This window comes from Lissotriton vulgaris, chromosome 1_1, assembly GCF_964263255.1.
Source record: "Lissotriton vulgaris chromosome 1_1, aLisVul1.2, whole genome shotgun sequence".
In the NCBI taxonomy this organism is placed as follows: domain Eukaryota; kingdom Metazoa; phylum Chordata; class Amphibia; order Caudata; family Salamandridae; genus Lissotriton; species Lissotriton vulgaris.
In genome coordinates this window covers 740,211,663-740,230,654 of record NC_141685.1, presented here as the reverse complement: position 1 = coordinate 740,230,654, position 18,992 = coordinate 740,211,663, and positions in this window count along the sequence as shown.

Sequence of the window (18,992 nt, the reverse complement as noted above, 5' to 3'; positions counted from 1 at the left end):
CAGCTCAGTCTGTCCTAATGGAGCAGGTAGCCTTCAATAGTGAAATACGGTTTTGGTTGTAAGTCACTACTAGGACGGCCACACACTTCAGGGCTTGTCCTACCTTGCCCCTACAACGCACCCTGCCCGCGGGCCTACCATAGGGGTGACTAATATGTAGTCAAGGGAAGGGTCGGGGCTGGCAAGTGGGTGCACTTGCCCAGCTAGCGTGACGGTACGAGACCGCACGCGGGTTCTGCGGTCGCAGTTCCCAGACACATCTTTACGGCTGCTTCGGTGGGTGGCGCAACCAGCGCTGCAGGCCCACCAGCAGTATTGGCATTTACAAGCCCCGGCACTCCTAGTGCACTTTACTAGGGACTAACAGTAAATCCAATGTACCAATCATGGATACCAATCGCATGTACAATTTACAGTAGGGAGCACTTGCACTGCGGCACGGGTCAGCCGTGGCGCAGTGCCCTGAGTATCGGAAAACCAGCAAAACATCGGAGGCACATCAGCAAAAAGTGGAAGGGAGACTCACGCCAAGGTGCCAGGTCTAACATGTGTCCCCTCCAGCTGAAATGTGGGGGGAACTACCCTTCCCCAGGGAGTTCCACCTCACTAAGGCGGAAAAATCTGGACAGACCGTCAGCGTTGGCGTGATCGGTGCCAGGGCGGTGTTCCACCGTAAAGTCCATACTCTGTAGAGAAATGGACCACCTCAACAGTTTCGGGTTCTCACCCCTCATTTGCATCAACCATCTGAGGGGCCTGTGGTCCGTCTGAACTCGGAAGTGAGACCCAAACAGGTAGGGTCTTAGCTTCTTCAGCGCCCAGACCACGGCAAATGCTTCACGCTCTATTGCACTCCACCTACTTTCCCGTGGAAGTAACCTCCTACTTATGAAGGCTACGGGTTGGTCAAAGCCCTCCTCAGTCATCTGTGAAAGAACAGCCCCTACACCATGCTCTGAAGCGTCTGTTTGCACTATGAATTCCTTGGAGAAATCAGGAGCCAGGAGCACGGGCGCCATGCACATGGCAGTCTTCAGGGTGTCAAAAGCCTTCTGACAGGTGTCAGTCCAAATCACATTCCTGGGCTGCTTCTTCGAAGTCAGCTCTGTCAAGGGGGTCACGATCCTGCCATAGCCCTTGACAAACCTCATGTAATACCCAGTGAGCCCTAGGAAGGCTCTCACTGCAGTCTGGGTCTTGGGGGGTTCCCAAGCCAGGATGGTCTCAATTTTGGGTTGCAAGGGGGCTACCTTGCCACTCCCAACTTGGTGTCCCAAGTACACCACTGAACCCTGCCCAATCTGGCACTTGCTTGCCTTGATTGTGAGGCCTGCTCTGCGCAGAGCCATCAACACTTCCCAGAGGTGTCGCAGGTGTTCTGGCCAGGTGCCACTGAACACCGCGATGTCATCCAGGTAGGCGGCACTGAACTCGTCCAGCCCAGCCAACACCTGGTTGACCAATCTCTGAAAGGTGGCAGGGGCATTCTTCATTCCAAATGGCATAACCCGGAACTGGAAGTGCCCATCTGGTGTAGAGAATGCCGACCTCTCCTTTGCCCCATCGGTCAAGGCGATCTGCCAGTACCCAGACGTCAAATCAAACGTACTGAGGAACCGGGCAGCCCCTAGCCGATCAATGAGCTCATCAGCTCTGGGGATGGGGTGCGCGTCAGTCTTCGTGACTGAGTCCTCTGTAGTCCACACAGAACCGGAGTTCGGGTGTGGCTCCCGTCGCAGCAGCCTTCGGAACCAAGACCACGGGGCTGGACCAAGGACTGCTGGAAGACTCAATCACCCCCAGGGCAAGCATCTTGGAGACCTCCTCCTTGATGCAGGCCCGGACCCTGTCAGTCACCCTGTAAGCCTTATGCTTCACAGGTAAGCTGTCTCCGGTGTCCACGTCATGGACGCACCAATCTGTGACACTCGGAACCAGGGAGAACAGATCTGGAAACTGCCCCAGCAACTGGCGGCAGTCTTCCTGTTGTTCGGGGGTCAGGGTGGGTGAGAGGTTAACTCCATCCACTGACCCGTCTTTCTCACAGGCCACTAAGAGGTCAGGGAGAGGCTCCGACTCCTCCTCCATTCCGTCATCAGTTGCCAACAACATGCCCACTTCGGACCTTCGCAAGTGGGGCTTGAGGCGGTTGACATGTAGGACCCGCAAAGGGTTCCTGGGCGTCTTCATGTCCACCAAGTATGTCACTGGGCTCTTGCGCTCCACAACCTCGAATGGGCCTGTCCACTTATCTTGAAGGGCACAGGGCTCCACTGGGGCCAGGACATACACCTCTTGTCCAGGCTGAAGCTCGACCAGAGTGGCATTCTGGTCGTACCACCGCTTCATCTCCTCCTGGCTCGCTTCCAGATTTGCCTCGGCAAGTTGTCTGAAGCGTCTGGTCTGGTTTCTGAAGGCCAGCATGTAGCTATATACATTCTGGGGAGGTTTCCTGGGAGATTGCTCCCAGCCTTCCTTTACCAAACTCAGTGGTCCTCTCACGGGGTGACCGTACAGTAGCTCAAAGGGGCTGAACCCTAGGGACTTCTGTGGTACCTCGCGATATGCAAAGAGTAGGCATGGTAAGAGGACGTCCCACTTACGCCTCATCGGACCTTCTAGGCCCATGATCATGCCCTTCAGGGTTCGGTTGAATCTTTCAACCAACCCGTTACCTTGGGGATGGTAAGGCGTGGTGAACTTATACGTTACGCCACACTCTTGCCAAAGGGACTTCATATACTTGGATATGAAGTTGGTCCCCCTGTCGCTCACCACCTCGAGAGGGAATCCTACTCGTGAGAAAATTCCCATCAGTGCACGTCCCACCACGGGGGCCGTCACTGTCCTCAGAGGGATGGCTTCAGGGTACCGGGTGGCATGATCCACCAAGACCAGGATGAACCTGTGGCCCATGGCTGTCTTGGGGTCCAGAGGCCCAACGATGTCAATACCCACTCGCTGGAATGGCGTACCGACCACAGGGAAGGGTTGGAGGGGAGCCTTGTTCTTCCCTCCGGTCTTCCCACTTGCCTGGCAAGTCGGACAAGTTCTACAATGAGCGTCTGAGCTCGTGTGCATTTGGGGCCAGTAAAAGTGGGTGACAAGCCTGTCATAGGTCTTGTCCATCCCCAAATGTCCTGCTAAAGGCACATCATGAGCCAGACCCAGTAGGAAGGCTCTGAACTTCTGGGGTACCACCAGCACACGGGCTGACCCAGGTTCAGCAGCCCTAGGCTCTGAATACAGGAGGTCGTTCTCCCAGTACACGTAATGTGTTTTGGCCTGAACACCATTGGCCTGGTCTGCAGCCTGCTGCCGCATACCCACGAGAGAGGGGCATTCTTTCTGCTCCTTGCAGAATTCGTCCCTGGAGGGTCCTCCTTCTTGCTGCCAATGGGTCAGCTCAGGCAGGTCCCCCAGTTCGGCGATCTGTTCCCCTGTAGGCTCCAGGGCATCCCCCTCAGGGTCTGCTTCCTCCTGGACCGTGGGAACCTCAGGGGCCGGTTTCCCGCGCCCCCTGCCCCCTCTCCCTAAGGCCGGTTCCTGGGCCTCTCCTTCAGGCCCCAGGACCTCTTGATCACCCCTACTGGCTGTCATTGACCGGGTGGTCACGCACGCCCAGTCAGGCAGACCCACCATCCGCAGGTGAGTCGTTTTCTCCACCTTCTCCCAAGGGGAGTGCTCCAAGTCATTCCCTAGCAAACAGTCAACAGGCATGGTTTTTCTTACACAGACCTGCAGAGTACCAGAGACCCCCCCCCACTCGAAGGGAACTTGAGCCATCGGACACTGACTCTCAGAATTATCAGCGTTGATAACCCTACAGTAGGCATGGGGTACAACCTGCTCTTGAGACACCAGGTGCTGCCTCACTGCAGTCACACTGGCTCCTGTGTCTCGAAGAGCCTCAGCTTCCTTGCCATTGATGATCACCACCTGCCCATATTTCTTAGTGTTAGAGGGCAGGTAGTTCGTAGGGATCATCTCACTGTCTCCTAGCGAGACTAGGGTCATCTGAACGGGATCTCCACCCCCCGGGACCATCACTTCTTCTCCTAAGTGAACACTAGTCACTTGACGGGGCGGAGCACCAGTGGGTGCGGGTTTCCCAAACAGGCGACACTTGGGGTCACTGGATATGTGCCCAGGCTCGCCACATTTGTAACAATTGAAGGGCCCCTTTGGAACAGGCTTACCTGTCGGGCCCCATTCTGCTTTGGGGGTGGGGGAGGCTGAGAACCTTGCTGCTGGTTCCCCTGGGAACTACTTTGGGGGCCTTTTTGGAACCCTTTCTGTTTTCCCCCCTTGTCCCCCCCACTCTTCTGCTGGGGACCCTGCCCACTCTTGGCTGAGTCTCCCACTGGACCCTTGTGGACCCTAATGCTGAGCCAGCGGTCCGCCTCCTCAGCAAGCTTCCTCGGGTTGGACAGCTTGCTATCGATCAGGTGTTGGCGTAACTCAGGAAAACAGTGATCAGACAAGTGCTCCCATGCAATTAAATCAAAGAGACCTTGAAAATCATTCACTTTGCTACCCTTCACCCAACCATCCAGTGCTCTGCAAAAATAAGTCACATACTCCACATACGTATTCCCAGGCCGCTTAGTACATCCCCTAAATTTCTGTCTATACATTTCAGGGGTAAGCCCGTACCTGCGCATTAAAGCTTCTTTCATGTGGGAATAGGATCTCTGCTTCTCAACGGGCAAATCTAGCAAGGTATCTCGCCCTTCACTAAGGAACCTTCCCCACAACCCCGCTCCCCAATCCTTGTCAGGGACCCGGTGGGAGGACATGGCTACCTCGTATGCCCTAAACCACTGTCCTATGTCATCCCCCTTAAAGAATTCCTTAACTACGTCCTTCGGGATGTGCACTCTTGACTCTACCTGCACTGGCGATGTGCTGCCACCAGAGGGAGGACGATCCAAGTCTCTCTCCTTGAGACTTATCTCCCTCATTTTCACTTCATAATCCATTTGGTACTTTCGCTCTTCCAGCGCCATTCTTTTTGTTTCCAGCTCCAGTTGGATTTTCAATTCTGCCAGCTTTCTTTCATGATTCCTTGTTTCTTTCCTGTCTGCCAGCTCCTCTGGCGACAGGCCTTTACCAAAGCTGTGCACGCTGTCTTGCCTTTCGAGATCCACCAGATCCCCAAGTGCATTCTGCTCCTCCGTTGCATCTTGCTCCGCGAGGGCATCTTGATCCTCCGGGGCCTTTCTGGACTCTATCCAGGCTTTCAGGGCCTTGTAGAGCTCTGGCTTGTTCTTGCAACCAACGTGCGGAACCTTGAGTTTCTTGCAAAAAAACTTCAGTTCAGCTCTGGTGTATTTATCCAGCTTCGCGGCGTCCCACTCCACCTCCAACACCTCAGAGGTCGTGGACTCCGCTCCATCCAGGCTCTTCGTGCCCGGCATGGTTCTTACACTCTGAATCTTCTTTCAGCGAAAAGCAAAGTCTGTGGCTAAGTAACTGGACTGAAATCACTGTGCAATGGTCAGAAGCTAAGGTATAGATACCGCAAGTGTAAATTCGAAAATCCTCACCGCTGCGTCCAATGTAGGAAGGGGGAGGCTCTAGTTGACGCAGTGCAACACTAGCGACAAGCAGGGACTCCCTCTTCCTCGTCAGGGCTGAGGGTTACCTTCCAGACAACCTCTGCTTACCCTCTAGGTAGTGTGGCTTAAGCAGTCGTAGGCTAATCTTTGGGGCACATAGGGTTAAACACTTGCAATATTACACCGTCACAACCAACCCACCACACAATGAGGCCAGACTGTATTCTGTAAAAATAGATATCTTTATATAGAATTCAAGCAGGCTTATGAATACAGTTATCAGACTTTCAAGTAGCGGTTCCAAGTTACTTAGTTCTAGTTGCCACAGTTCTTTCGAGCAATAAGAGTTCTTTAGGGCCTTCTGCCCAGTTCAACAAAGTTCTTGTGGAGCAGGCGGCTCCCAGGGGATCTGTCCCACGTCGCGTTGCCTTCCCGGGGTCGCTGTTTGTCGCGGCTCTCAGCCGAGCAGTTCACGGGTCATCCGGGGCAGCGGTGTTCTGTGGCGGCAGGGTCCTCTCCTCGTCGTCCGCTCCGACCCTGGAGGCGGCGGTTGCGTGGTGGCGGCAAGTGGCAGTACGGTCCTCAAGTGCAGGACGTACCCAGCCAAGTGCCGGTGCAGCTGTGCGCTCACAGCTGAGCTATCGGGCAAGATACCGACCCTGGGGGTTCTCACAGGGCGACTGTCCGTCTTTGCAAGTGGATTGGCTGCTCGTTGCGCAGTCAACTCGAGAGCTCGGACCGGACGGGTCCTCCTTCGCTTTGCTCTCGGGCTCCCGGTGCAGTTGCGGTCACGGTGTTCGGGCCAGCGGCTGCTGGTCCTCACTTTGCTTTCGCTGTTGCTTTGGGCCCCGGTCACGGTGGTCAGGTGGATGTCGTTGCCTTGGAGGAGATTCCTCCGTCGGTACTGCAGCGATAAGCAGCACACGCAGTTGCTTTCTTCAGGGTGTAGCGCCCACTGGTCCTGGGGCGCTGGTCAGGGGGCAAGTTCAGTGGCAAGCCCTTGGAGATCTTTTAGCAGAGTTTGGCACAAAGTCTTGTAAAGCAAAAGCCCTTTCGTAGTCTTTCCTTTTCCCTCTCCTTCGGCAGCAAGGCACCAGACACAGGCAAGAGACAGCACTCTTCCTTGTCCTTCCCGGTCCTTCTCGTCGGGCAGAGTTCCTTCTGTAGCCCAAACAGGATCTAATTCTCAAGGAGCAGGGCTCCTTCTTTTATATGGCATTTCTTTTGTTCTCGCAGGCCAGGGGGGCCTTTGCATAGCCACTCTCAGTCCTTGAGTACCCTGGCGGGTGTACTCCGGCTTCTGCTTTCAGTGTGAGGGGCAGGCGCATCAGACGACCCACAGGAGGTGGAGCCAGCATTGTGCGGACAGGGGCAGCCAGAGTACCTTGTTGATGGGGCTTCGCCCTTCCTGGGCCAGGTGTCGGCTGCATCATCCGACGCTCCCCAGGAGGGTGGAGCCAGCATTGTGGTGGCAGAGCACAGCAAGATCCAGAGTCAAGAGCCACTCCTACCTCCCACTAAGGTGTAATCTGCGCATTCACCACCGGTCATCCTCCCAGCCCTGTCACTCACACGTCCCAGACAGTCAGATACACATACCAGCAGAGGCGGGCTGAAATGGTTAGGCAAGCAAATGCTAACTTTCTAAAAGTAGCATTTGCAAACCCAGGATACTAAAATAAACTTTACTAAAAGAAATATTTTATCATCCTGAGTTCAGGCATACTAAACACGACGCGCTACCATGCTCCTTGAGCCTGCTGGGATTATAGGGTGTAATAACTCCAGCAGCTCAGTCTGTCCTAATGGAGCAGGTAGCCTTCAATAGTGAAATACGGTTTTGGTTGTAAGTCACTACTAGGACGGCCACACACTTCAGGGCTTGTCCTACCTTGCCCCTACAACGCACCCTGCCCGCGGGCCTACCATAGGGGTGACTAATATGTAGTCAAGGGAAGGGTCGGGGCTGGCAAGTGGGTGCACTTGCCCAGCTAGCGTGACGGTACGAGACCGCACGCGGGTTCTGCGGTCGCAGTTCCCAGACACATCTTTACGGCTGCTTCGGTGGGTGGCGCAACCAGCGCTGCAGGCCCACCAGCAGTATTGGCATCTACAAGCCCCGGCACTCCTAGTGCACTTTACTAGGGACTAACAGTAAATCCAATGTACCAATCATGGATACCAATCGCATGTACAATTTACAGTAGGTAGCACTTGCACTGCGGCACGGGTCAGCCGTGGCGCAGTGCCCTGAGTATCGGAAAACCAGCAAAACATCGGAGGCACATCAGCAAAAAGTGGAAGGGAGACTCACGCCAAGGTGCCAGGTCTAACAAACGCCCTTTAAGTTTAAGGGCGGTAGATATTCCTGTGCATTATGTCATAAAACGTGACATACAGCGGCGACAAGCTGTGCTTGCATTATGACATCACAAAGTGATATACGGGGGCCAGAGGGGGGCCTTGTACATTATGACCTCACACAGTGACGCGGAGCCGCCACAACGAGGCCTCGCTGCATTTTTGCATGTTTTTAATTTCATGATTATTATCCTGATTGTATTTGGAACTCGGTGTGTAAATCTCCTCATGTAACTTACTTGGCTCTATTAAGCCCTCTGACATCTTTGGGTAAAGTCTGCGCTATATAAAACGGCAGTAAATAAAATAAATAAATAAATTCATCACTAAGTGATGTGGGGGGTAGAGGGACCTTGAGCATTATGACCTCACATGTCTTATAGAGCAGACCATGGATGCTTGGTATGCATGCCCCACACATGATGTATAGGGGAGCTCTTGGGGCTTGCATCAATTAGGACCGCACGCATCAGTTATTGCACCCGCACTGACAAAGGAATGAGAGGAAACTGACCTCTTTCCTTCAATGAATATTTTAATTTAAACTCGGTTGACATTGACTAATCAGGTCGAAATTAAGAGGGTGCTGTGTGTAAATGAAGGGGGGCGGATATGACGAAGCGAGGCAGCAGGCGGGTTTAAAAATGCCAAAGGTCTCGCCTTTCATTGTTTAAGCCATTTGCTTTGCTATACAATACCATTAGCAAAGCAAATGGCTTTAACTTAATCAAAGGCGAGACCTATTGCATTTTCAATGCTTGTTAAGTCTAAGCTGTGAGTGTAAGGTGTTGATTTGTTGTCATGTTTTAATCTCCTTCACTGGTGTGTTAAAGGTTGGGGTGTATTTGCGGTACTTCATATTGTACTAGATTAATGAACCACATTTACTTTAAAAGCCAAAAACTAAAACAAAGTAAATTTGACAATTTTATTCACACGATTGGGTTTTTCATCTTTAAGTGTAGCACTTTTAACCTCGGGCAGAGGAGTTAGATGGAGGGAGAATACTGCAGAGAGAAAGAGACAGCCACCGAAAGATGGGCAGAGTGGAGGGAACAGAAGATGCAGATTAGGGGGTACTGCAAGAGATGGATTGATATGTACAGAGAGGGGGTAATGGGGCAAATTAAAGACAGAGGAAAGAGCCAGACAGAGCAAGATAGAGGAAAAGACAGAGCTATTAAGAGGATGAGGCGTTTTTAGATCTGGAAAGAGAGTGCTTGAGATAAAAGGGAGTAAAGGAATATGGAGAGAGGTGGGAGAAGATAGGGCAGGGATAGAGAGGTGAGATAAAGAAGAAGATGGGGGCAGAAAGGGAAGATAACAGGTAGATTGAGACAGCGTAGCAAGGATGCCATGGGCCCTGGTACAAGGAAAGAAAATGGCCCCTTGTAATGATGGGTCCACACGTCGAATTGCACCAAGTAGATTTAATGCAGGAAGAAGACAACTTAAACATGTACCACCAGATCTCGTCCAACTGTAGCAGCACTACTAATCCAGTACATTCTACATGACATGCCATAATTCCATAAGTGACATCATATTAGAATACAACACCCCTTTGACTGCTTCTAGGGTAATAAAGTACAACAGTTATTAGGGCTCTTGAGGCCGCCCGGGCACTGTGCTCTGGTGCTGCTGCACCTGCTGCACCAATGGTAACTACACCCCTAGATGTTGAAGCAGAAAGGGAAGCTTGCAGCTTTATAGAGCTAGAGAGAAGAAGGGGAAGGAGGAAAAGACTGAAATGAAAGAGAGAGATTTGACAGACAGGAAGGGGTGTTGCGATGGAGAGAGCGGGTGGAGAGAATAGGGCAGATTGACAGATAGGTCAGAAAGATTGCTGGAGTCTGTGGGTGGGACTGTGAAATAATAGACTGAGTGGGGCAAGAGAAAGGGAGAGATGAGCATTGCTGCTCACACTGCCTGCCTGATTACTGACTGCCTCTGGTATCGTAGCGCTCCCCCCATTGCCTGCTTTGTGCCTAGATATTATAGCGCTTTGCACGGTATCCCGAGATCGCGCTGCACAACTTGCATGATTATTACTGTTACTGCCTCTGATACCGTAGCGCTCCCCCCATTGCCTGCTTTGTGAGTTGATATTGTAGCGCTTTGCACTGGAACGCAACTTATTTCATTTGGCCTGATTGCACCGAGACGTTAGCACATTCCACCTCTGTGCCCCAATCTCGGCCAGTTTCACTAGGGGTATCGTAGCCATTTTGTTTGTTGTGCCTGCAGCCAGCCTCCCCACCCCGCCCCCGCCTCCCAGATTGATCCTCCCTCCCACGGACTTTAAAGCCCTGCCTCACCGGATATAGCGCTGTGACCTCTCTCGCTGCACCGTGAGAAGCGGTCGCTCCCTGCTCGCCCGCATTGCTGCTCACACTGCCTGCCTGATTACTGACTGCCTCTGGTATCGTAGCGCTCCCCCCATTGCCTGCTTTGTGCCTAGATATTATAGCGCTTTGCACGGTATCCCGAGATCGCGCTGCACAACTTGCATGATTATTACTGTTACTGCCTCTGATACCGTAGCGCTCCCCCCATTGCCTGCTTTGTGAGTTGATATTGTAGCGCTTTGCACTGGAACGCAACTTATTTCATTTGGCCTGATTGCACCGAGACGTTAGCACATTCCACCTCTGTGCCCCAATCTCGGCCAGTTTCACTAGGGGTATCGTAGCCATTTTGTTTGTTGTGCCTGCAGCCAGCCTCCCCACCCCGCCCCCGCCTCCCAGATTGATCCTCCCTCGCCCCCGCCCCCTCCACCATCCTTATATGACAGAGGCTTTCCCGCGCAGCGTTAACGCGCAGCGTTCGCGCCCAGTCGCGCCGAAGGTGCGCCAAAGGTAAGCCCGTCTACGCCCGTCCGCGCCAGGACCGCGCCCAGCGCCATACCCCCTGACCCCCGTCCCTCCCAGCCCTCCCGCATTACCTACGATGCCGCAACCCTCCTAGCCCTTAACTCCGGTCGCTCCCCAAACTGCGTCCAAGCAGCTCCTGGACACACCCATGGACCTTTCTCCTGCTACTCCTGCAAATTCAGCGGCACCGACAACTACTCCGCTACGACCACCCCACAGACTCTCGACCCCAACCACCTACAATGCATCCTTCTCAACACCCGCTCGGTCCACAGACACGCCATTGACCTATGGAATCTACTAGACACCATCTCTCCAGACGTCGCCTTCCTAACAGAAACATGGATGAACGCTTCCTCCGCCCCAGACATCACCATTGCCATCCCTGAAGACTATAAGATCACACGCAAGGACCGTTTCGGCCACACAGGAGGAGGAATCGCTATCGTCCATAAGAAATCAATCCGCATCTCTACCAGCTCTGACGCCAACCTCGCCAACTCCGAACACCTTCACTTCCAAATCCACATCGACCCCAAGACCACACTCAGAGGCACCCTCCTCTACAGACCACCAGGCCCCCGCGCGAAATTCAGTGAAGACATCACGGACTTCATCACTCCACACGCGCTCCACTCCAAAGACTACATCCTTCTGGGAGACCTCAACTTTCACCTTGAAAAGAACAACGACCGCAACACCACCACCCTCTTGGACAACCTCGCCAACCTCGGACTTAAACAACTAGTCACTTCCCCCACCCACATCGCAGGTCACACACTCGACCCCATCTTCACCTCCAGCAATCATATCTCCTTCAGCCACACTACGGATTTCCTCTGGACTGACCACAGCTGCGTTCACTTCACCTACAACAAGCCAAAACCTACCAACCACCTCCAACAAACTCTGCAAAGAAACTGGAACAAAACCACCACCGACCAGATCTCCGCATCGCTCCTTCTCAACACCCCAGCCCAGTCTTCTAACCCAAACCAAGCCGCCACCAACCTCACCCTATGGTTATCCAACACCGCCGACACCTTAGCACCACTGAAAAAACGTCAAAGCAAACCTGGCAACAAGAAGGCCTCATGGTTCAACGATGATCTTAAGAAGTCCAAGAAACTCTGCCGCTCCCTTGAAAAGGCCTGGAAAAAAGGCCCAACCACTAGCACCAAGGACGCCTTCAAAAACGCCACCCGCACTCACCACCAACTAATCCGAAAGGCCAAGAAAGCAACATTCAAGGATCGACTTGACGACAACGCCCACAACAGCAAGGAACTTTTCAACATCGTCAAGGAATTTTCCAATCCCTCGGCCAACTCCAACGACATCACCCCCTCTCAAGCCCTCTGCGACTCCCTAGCCTCATTCTTCCACAACAAGATTGCAGACATCCACAACAGCTTCGACGACCAACCCGGAGACCAACCCACCCAACCATTTGCTGAACATTCTCCCCCCGTGAACACCCTCAACGACTGGAACCCAATCTCCACTGAGGACACAATCCGCCTGATGAATTCCATCCACTCAGGATCCCCCACAGACCCATGTCCTCACCACATCTTCAACAAAGCAGACTCCGTCATAGCACCGCACCTCCGAGACGTCATCAACTCCTCCTTCAACTCCGCCACCTTCCCGGATGACTGGAAACACGCCGAACTCACCGCCCTTCTGAAAAAACCCACAGCGGACCCCACCGCAAAAATTACCGCCCCATTTCGCTCCTTCCATTCCCGGCCAAAGTCATCGAGAAAGCTGTCAACAACCAACTCGCCGCTTTCCTCGAAGCCAACAAATCCCTTGACTCCTCACAATCTGGCTTCCGAGCAAAACACAGCACTGAGACCGCCCTCATCGCAGCAACAGACGACATTCGAACTCTACTAGACAATGGAGACACAGTCGCCCTCATCCTCCTCGACCTCTCTGCAGCATTCGACACAGTGTGCCACAGCACCCTTTTACAACGCCTCAATAACATCGGAATACAAGGAAAAGCACTTGAATGGATCACCTCGTTCCTCACCGGAAGAACCCAGAGAGTCCGCCTTCCACCATTCAAGTCCGAGGCCACTGAAGTCATCTGTGGAGTACCACAAGGATCCTCACTCAGCCCCACACTCTTCAACGTATACATGAGCCCCCTCGCAGCCATCTCCCGCCAACACAACCTCAACATCATCTCTTACGCGGATGACACTCAACTAATCCTTTCTCTCACCAATGACCCCAGCACCGCCAAAACTAACCTACACGAAGGAATGAAAGAAGTTGCCGAATGGATGAAACAAAGCCGTCTGAAACTGAACTCAGACAAAACAGAAGTCCTCATCTTAGGTACATCCCCCTCTGCATGGGACGACTCTTGGTGGCCGGAAGCCCTTGGAAAAGCACCCATCCCGACATCCCGACAGACCACGCACGGAACCTAGGCGTCATCCTGGATTCTTCACTCTCAATGAACAGACAAGTCAGCGCCGTCTCCTCATCCTGCTTCAACGTTCTTCGCATGCTCAAAAAAACATTTCGCTGGATCCCCACCGAAACCAGAAAAACAGTCACCCACGCTCTGGTCACGAGCCGACTGGACTACGGAAACACCCTCTACGCAGGTACTACCGCTAAACTCCAGAAGAAACTCCAACGAATCCAAAACGCCTCAGCCAGGATCATATTAGACATCCCGCGCAACGAACATATCTCTGGTCACCTGAAAGACCTCCACTGGCTACCCGTCAATAAGAGAATCACTTTCCGACTGCTAACCCACGCACACAAATCACTCTACGACATCGGACCAGAATGCCTCAACTCACGACTGTCCTTCTACACCCCCCCCGCCAACTTCGCTCTTCCAACCAAGCCCTCGCCACTGTACCTCGCATCAATAAGACCACCATGGGAGGCAGATCCTTCTCATACCTGGCTGCCAAAACGTGGAACTCACTCCCCACTGACCTTCGCCTTACTCAGAACCACCTAGCATTCAGAAAGCAACTTAAAACGTGGATATTCGACAAATAATCCCCCTCCCCTTCCTAAGCGCCTTGAGACCCTCTGGGTATGTAGTGCGCTATATAAATTATCTGACTTGACTTGACTGACTTGGAAGATACAGGGGATCGAAGACAGGGTGGGAAAAGAAAGGCTAAGAAATGTAGCAAAAGAGAGAAGCAAGGGCTATAGAGAGGGGAAAAGACGACTGAGAGGAGGCTGGAGAGGGTGGAGATGCCGAGAAAGGTGTAAAGAAGAAGAGAGAAAGAACGTAAAGGAAGAAAGTGGAAGATGGAGAGAGAGGGAGAGGGATACTTGAGAGAAAATTAAAAAGAGCGAGAAGAGATGAATAATAATAGATTGGTAGATTGAAAGTGGGTGACATGGAGGGGAACGGGGAGTGGGCAGGGGGGGTGGTGATAAGAGGAACAGAGGAATTGAGAGAGCCAGTGAGATAGTGATGGGAGGAGATGGGGAGGAAGGGGCAGAAATAAGTGGGGAGAGATGAAGAGCCAGGGAGGAGTTAAATCATGTAGACGAGGACAAAGTGGGAGAGATGGAAAAAACTGGTACCCTCCAGCATGTTCCACAGAGAGCAGGGTTTACAGTGTACTACCGTACAGCCGGAGGGTAAAGCAGCTATGCAGCCCTACTCATCCTATAAAAGTGGCGTTCCTGTCTACCAGCAGCAGAACCCCCGGGCCTGACAGCTGCCCTGTGCGGCATGGCTGACAGGAGCCTCTAACAGCTGCTGCTGTGCTGGCCATAAAAACTGGCCACAGGCCCAAACATTGGCCTTGAGAAGCCCACAGACAACAGCCGGCTCTGTGTTAGAGGAGGGGCATTCAATACCGGCCCTGCCCCCTCCCTGAAGACCACAGCCTCCCACTGCAGCCCCCTCCTTCCTGACAGAAGTGCAAGGGAGTGGGGAGCTATGCCAGCGATCGACCAGAGACACATCCTCATGGAGGCACAACCAGTGACCCACAGATATCTACACGAAGGCCCAAGGCAGTGACCACAGACACACGTCCACTGGAAGCCCAAAGCAGTAACCACAGACACACACCCTCAGAGGATCAGCTAAATGACCAAAGACGCATCTACAGAGATAAGCAACACAATAACCACCGTCACACACCACCTTGGAGGCACAGCACACTCAACCACAGACACATTTCCACTAGAAGACCCAAAGTAAAACTATCAGACACATCTACAGAGATGACCAACACAATACCCACCGTCACACACCCCCTTGGGGGCCCAGCACACTCAACCACAGACACATTTCCACTAGAAGACCCAAAGTAAAACTATCAGACACATCTACAGAGATGACCAACACAATACCCACCGTCACACACCCCCTTGGGGGCCCAGCACACTCAACCACAGACACATTTCCACTAGGAGACCCAAAGTAAAACCATCAGACACACCTACAGAGATGACCAACACAATAACCACCGTCACACACCCCCTTGGGGGCCCAGCACACTCAACCACAGACACATTTCCACTAGAAGACCCAACGTAAAAACAACAGGCACATGTATTGGAGGAGCGGATAATAGAGACATCTATAGAGTTGAACAACACAAGAACCACCGACACACATTCAGCCCACATCTCTTGGGAGGCCCATCACGCTGAACCACAGACACATTTCTACTAGGAGACCCAACGTAAAAACAACGGGCACATCTATTGGAGTAGCAACCCAATAAAGAGAGACATGTCTACAGGGATGAGAAACACAATAACCACGTCGCACATCTCCTTGGAGGCTCAGCACACTGAACCACAGACAGATTTGTACTAGGTGGCCGAACACAATAACTACAGACACATCTATTAAAAGGAGCAACATAATAACCACAGACACTTCTCCTGAAAGGGTACCATAATAACCAAAGACACTTATGTTGAGATGGTCATCCCAATAACTGCAGTCACATATTTTACTGGAGGTCAAACACAGTGAACAAACAACACATCTATAGTAGGAGGCCTAACACCTTAACTGCAGGCACATCTACTAAGAGGAACAACATAACAACCAAAGACACGCCTACTGAGATGGACAGTGCAATAACCACAGTCACACATGTTCCTGGAGGTCGAACACACTGAACCACAGTCACATTTCTATAGGAAGCTCAACACAATCACTACAGACACACCTACTGAGAGGTTCAGCACAACAACCAAAGACACATCTACTGAGACACAATAACCACAGTCACACATCTCCTTGGAGGAAACAACACAATACTTACAGCACATGTGTATGTGTATGTGGACAAAGCGTCTTAATGTGCAGATCTGACATTAATACATTGGCCACGCATTGTCCCATCAACTTATAAAACTATCCTTCAACTAACAGACGGCTTCTCTCCTCACATGGCCCCCACCACGCCATACCATGCTCTCCTTTTCCTATCACACCCTGAAGCCTCTTTAACCCTGTCTTTTGAGCCCACCTCCCCTGTCCACTTTTCATCTCTCAGTTCCTCCTCGGGGACCTGTCGCCCTCCGCCCTGCCCAGGTGTCCCCTCACCCTCACCCTCACACTCCCTCTCCCTCTCCTCACCTCAGAGCGATTCCTTCAATCTCCCTAACAGGCCCACAGACTGGAGCCAGCCTACCGACTCCCTCCTCGACTCCATCCCAAATTAACTCTACCTAAACATAACAATTCTAAAAACCGCCTGGCCAAGTGCCCAGCGCAGAGAAAAACGCTGCCCAGATGGAGTTACTCCTGAGCCTCCCTCCCACCCACCTCCGATTCCTCTGCAAACTCTGAAACGCGAGGAAATTCTCGCTGTGGCATGTTTTCAAAGGATTATTTGGGCTTTTATTAATTTCATTTTCCACAATCCACAAATCGTGTTCCAGTCATTAAATGGTATAGTCCATTTGCTTATTGTTAGGTTGATTTTAGAATTGCGTTTGTCAACCTGTGTGCATCTTTTAACAGTAACATTCAGGTGCTACCTCATAGTTTTAAATTGTACTTTGCATACTGTGTAATGATTTAATGTGCAAAGTGGCAGTTCAAAATACCAACAGAAGAATGTTACCGGAGCAAGACCACTGGCTCATTGTTAGTGAAATTGCTCTCCCACCCTCGCAGCTCCACCATTAAGTGAGGTGCCCCTGCCCCTGCACTCTTGAGTGTTAGTGATCGAGGCCCTCCTCCACCTGCAGGTTTCCCTGGGCCTCATCCCTGGTGGTCCAGTGGACCTCTGTCTCCTTTCTCTCACTCTGCTCCTTTCACTCGTTTTTCCACCCTTTCTATCTTTCACCCGTCTGCACCTTTCTGCATCTCTGCTCTTTTGTGCCTTATTTCTGCCCATTTTCCCTTTCTCTCCCTCTGCTGCTTCACTCGTTTTCACTCGTTTTTCTACCCTTTCTATCTTTCACCTTTCTGCACCTCTGCTCTTTTTTGCCTTATTTCTGCCCATTTTACCTTTCTCTCCCTCTGCTCCTTCACTCGTTTTTCTACCCTTTCCATCTTTCACCTTTCTGCCCTTTTCTGCATCTCTGCTCTTTTGTGCCTTATTTCTGCTTATTTTCCCTTTTTTCTTTATCCCTTCTTTCCTCCCTTTACCTTTTCCCGCCGCTGCTGCCCCCGCGGCCCCTCCCCCCCCAGTGCGACCGGCCCAATCCAGCTCCTCCCCCCGCTCCCGCCTCCCAGCTGCCCAGCCCTCCCCGCTGCCGCGGGCTGCGGGCGCGCCGCTGGTGCACCGAAGTTTCGTCAAAGGCAAGCACGTCTGCGCCCGTCCGAGACCAGCACCAGGACCCCTGGACCTCCGCCCCGCCAACGCTACGACCCAGCAGCACTCCACGCACTCAACCCAGGCTGCAACAACAACTGCAAGCTAGCATCACCAGCCGACACCCATGGACCCTTCAGCTGTCACCGCTGCCGGCACACCTGCAGCACCGCCAAGAACACGGATCCAGCACAACCCGCCCACAAGAACACAACCAAACGGAAGACCCTGCAATGCATCCTCCTCAACGTCCGATCCCTCCACAAACACACCACAGAAATCTGGGAACTCCTCGACAGCACCACCCCGGACGTAGCATTCTTCACCGAAACCTGGACCAACGCCACCTCATGACCGGACATCGCCATCGCCATCCCCCAAGGATACAAGATCTACAGGAAGGACCGCCCCACCCAGGAGGAGGAATCGCCATCGTCCACAAATCCAGCCTCCGCCTGAGCACACTCCCTGACGAGTCCACAGAACTGATGGAACACCTTCACTTCAAGATACTGGCCAGCCCCACTGCCGCCCTCCGAGGAACCCTCATCTATCGACCCCCTGGACCCCGCGGACCCTTCGCCAACTCCATCACGGACATTATCTCCCCGCAGGCCATCGCATCTACCAACTACACCCTGCTGGGAGACCTCAACTTCCACCTCGACAATCAACTGTACCCCAACACCACATGCCTCCTGGACAACCTCCACAACATTGGACTCTGCCAGATCGTGACCGAGCCCACGCACTCAGTAGGACACACCCTCGACCCCCTCTTCACTACAGGAAACTCCATCACCTTCAGCCACACCACCGAACTCCCATGGACCGACCATCGTTGCGTCCACTTCACCTTCAGAACACCCACCATCCACAGACACCAGCACCTGCTTCCACAAAGAAACTGGACCAAAATCACCGACGACCAGCTCATCTCCTCACTCAACAACTTCACCCCAACCATCGCGGAAAACGACGACCTCAACACCGCAGCCCGAACCCTGCATAGATGGATCTCGGACAGCACCAACACCATAGCCCCCCTCAAGAAAAACAACAATACCCGTGCCAAGAAAGCCAGATGGTTTACCACCGAACTTCGAGAGTCCAGGCGCACATGCCGCCGCCTCGAAAAGGCCTGGAGAAACATCAAATTCACAGAAGCCCACAACAACTTCAGAGCCGCCACCAACGCTCACCATCAACTCATCAGAGAAACGAGGAAAAAAGCGATTGAAGACAGAATCTCCACCCACGCACACCACAGCAAGGAACTCTTCAGCATCATCAAGGAGTTCGCCCAACCCACCAGCGAGTCTACCGACATCCCTCCCTCACAAGACCTCTGCGACAAACTCAGCACCTTTTTCCACCACAAAATTAAGAGCATCTACGACAAC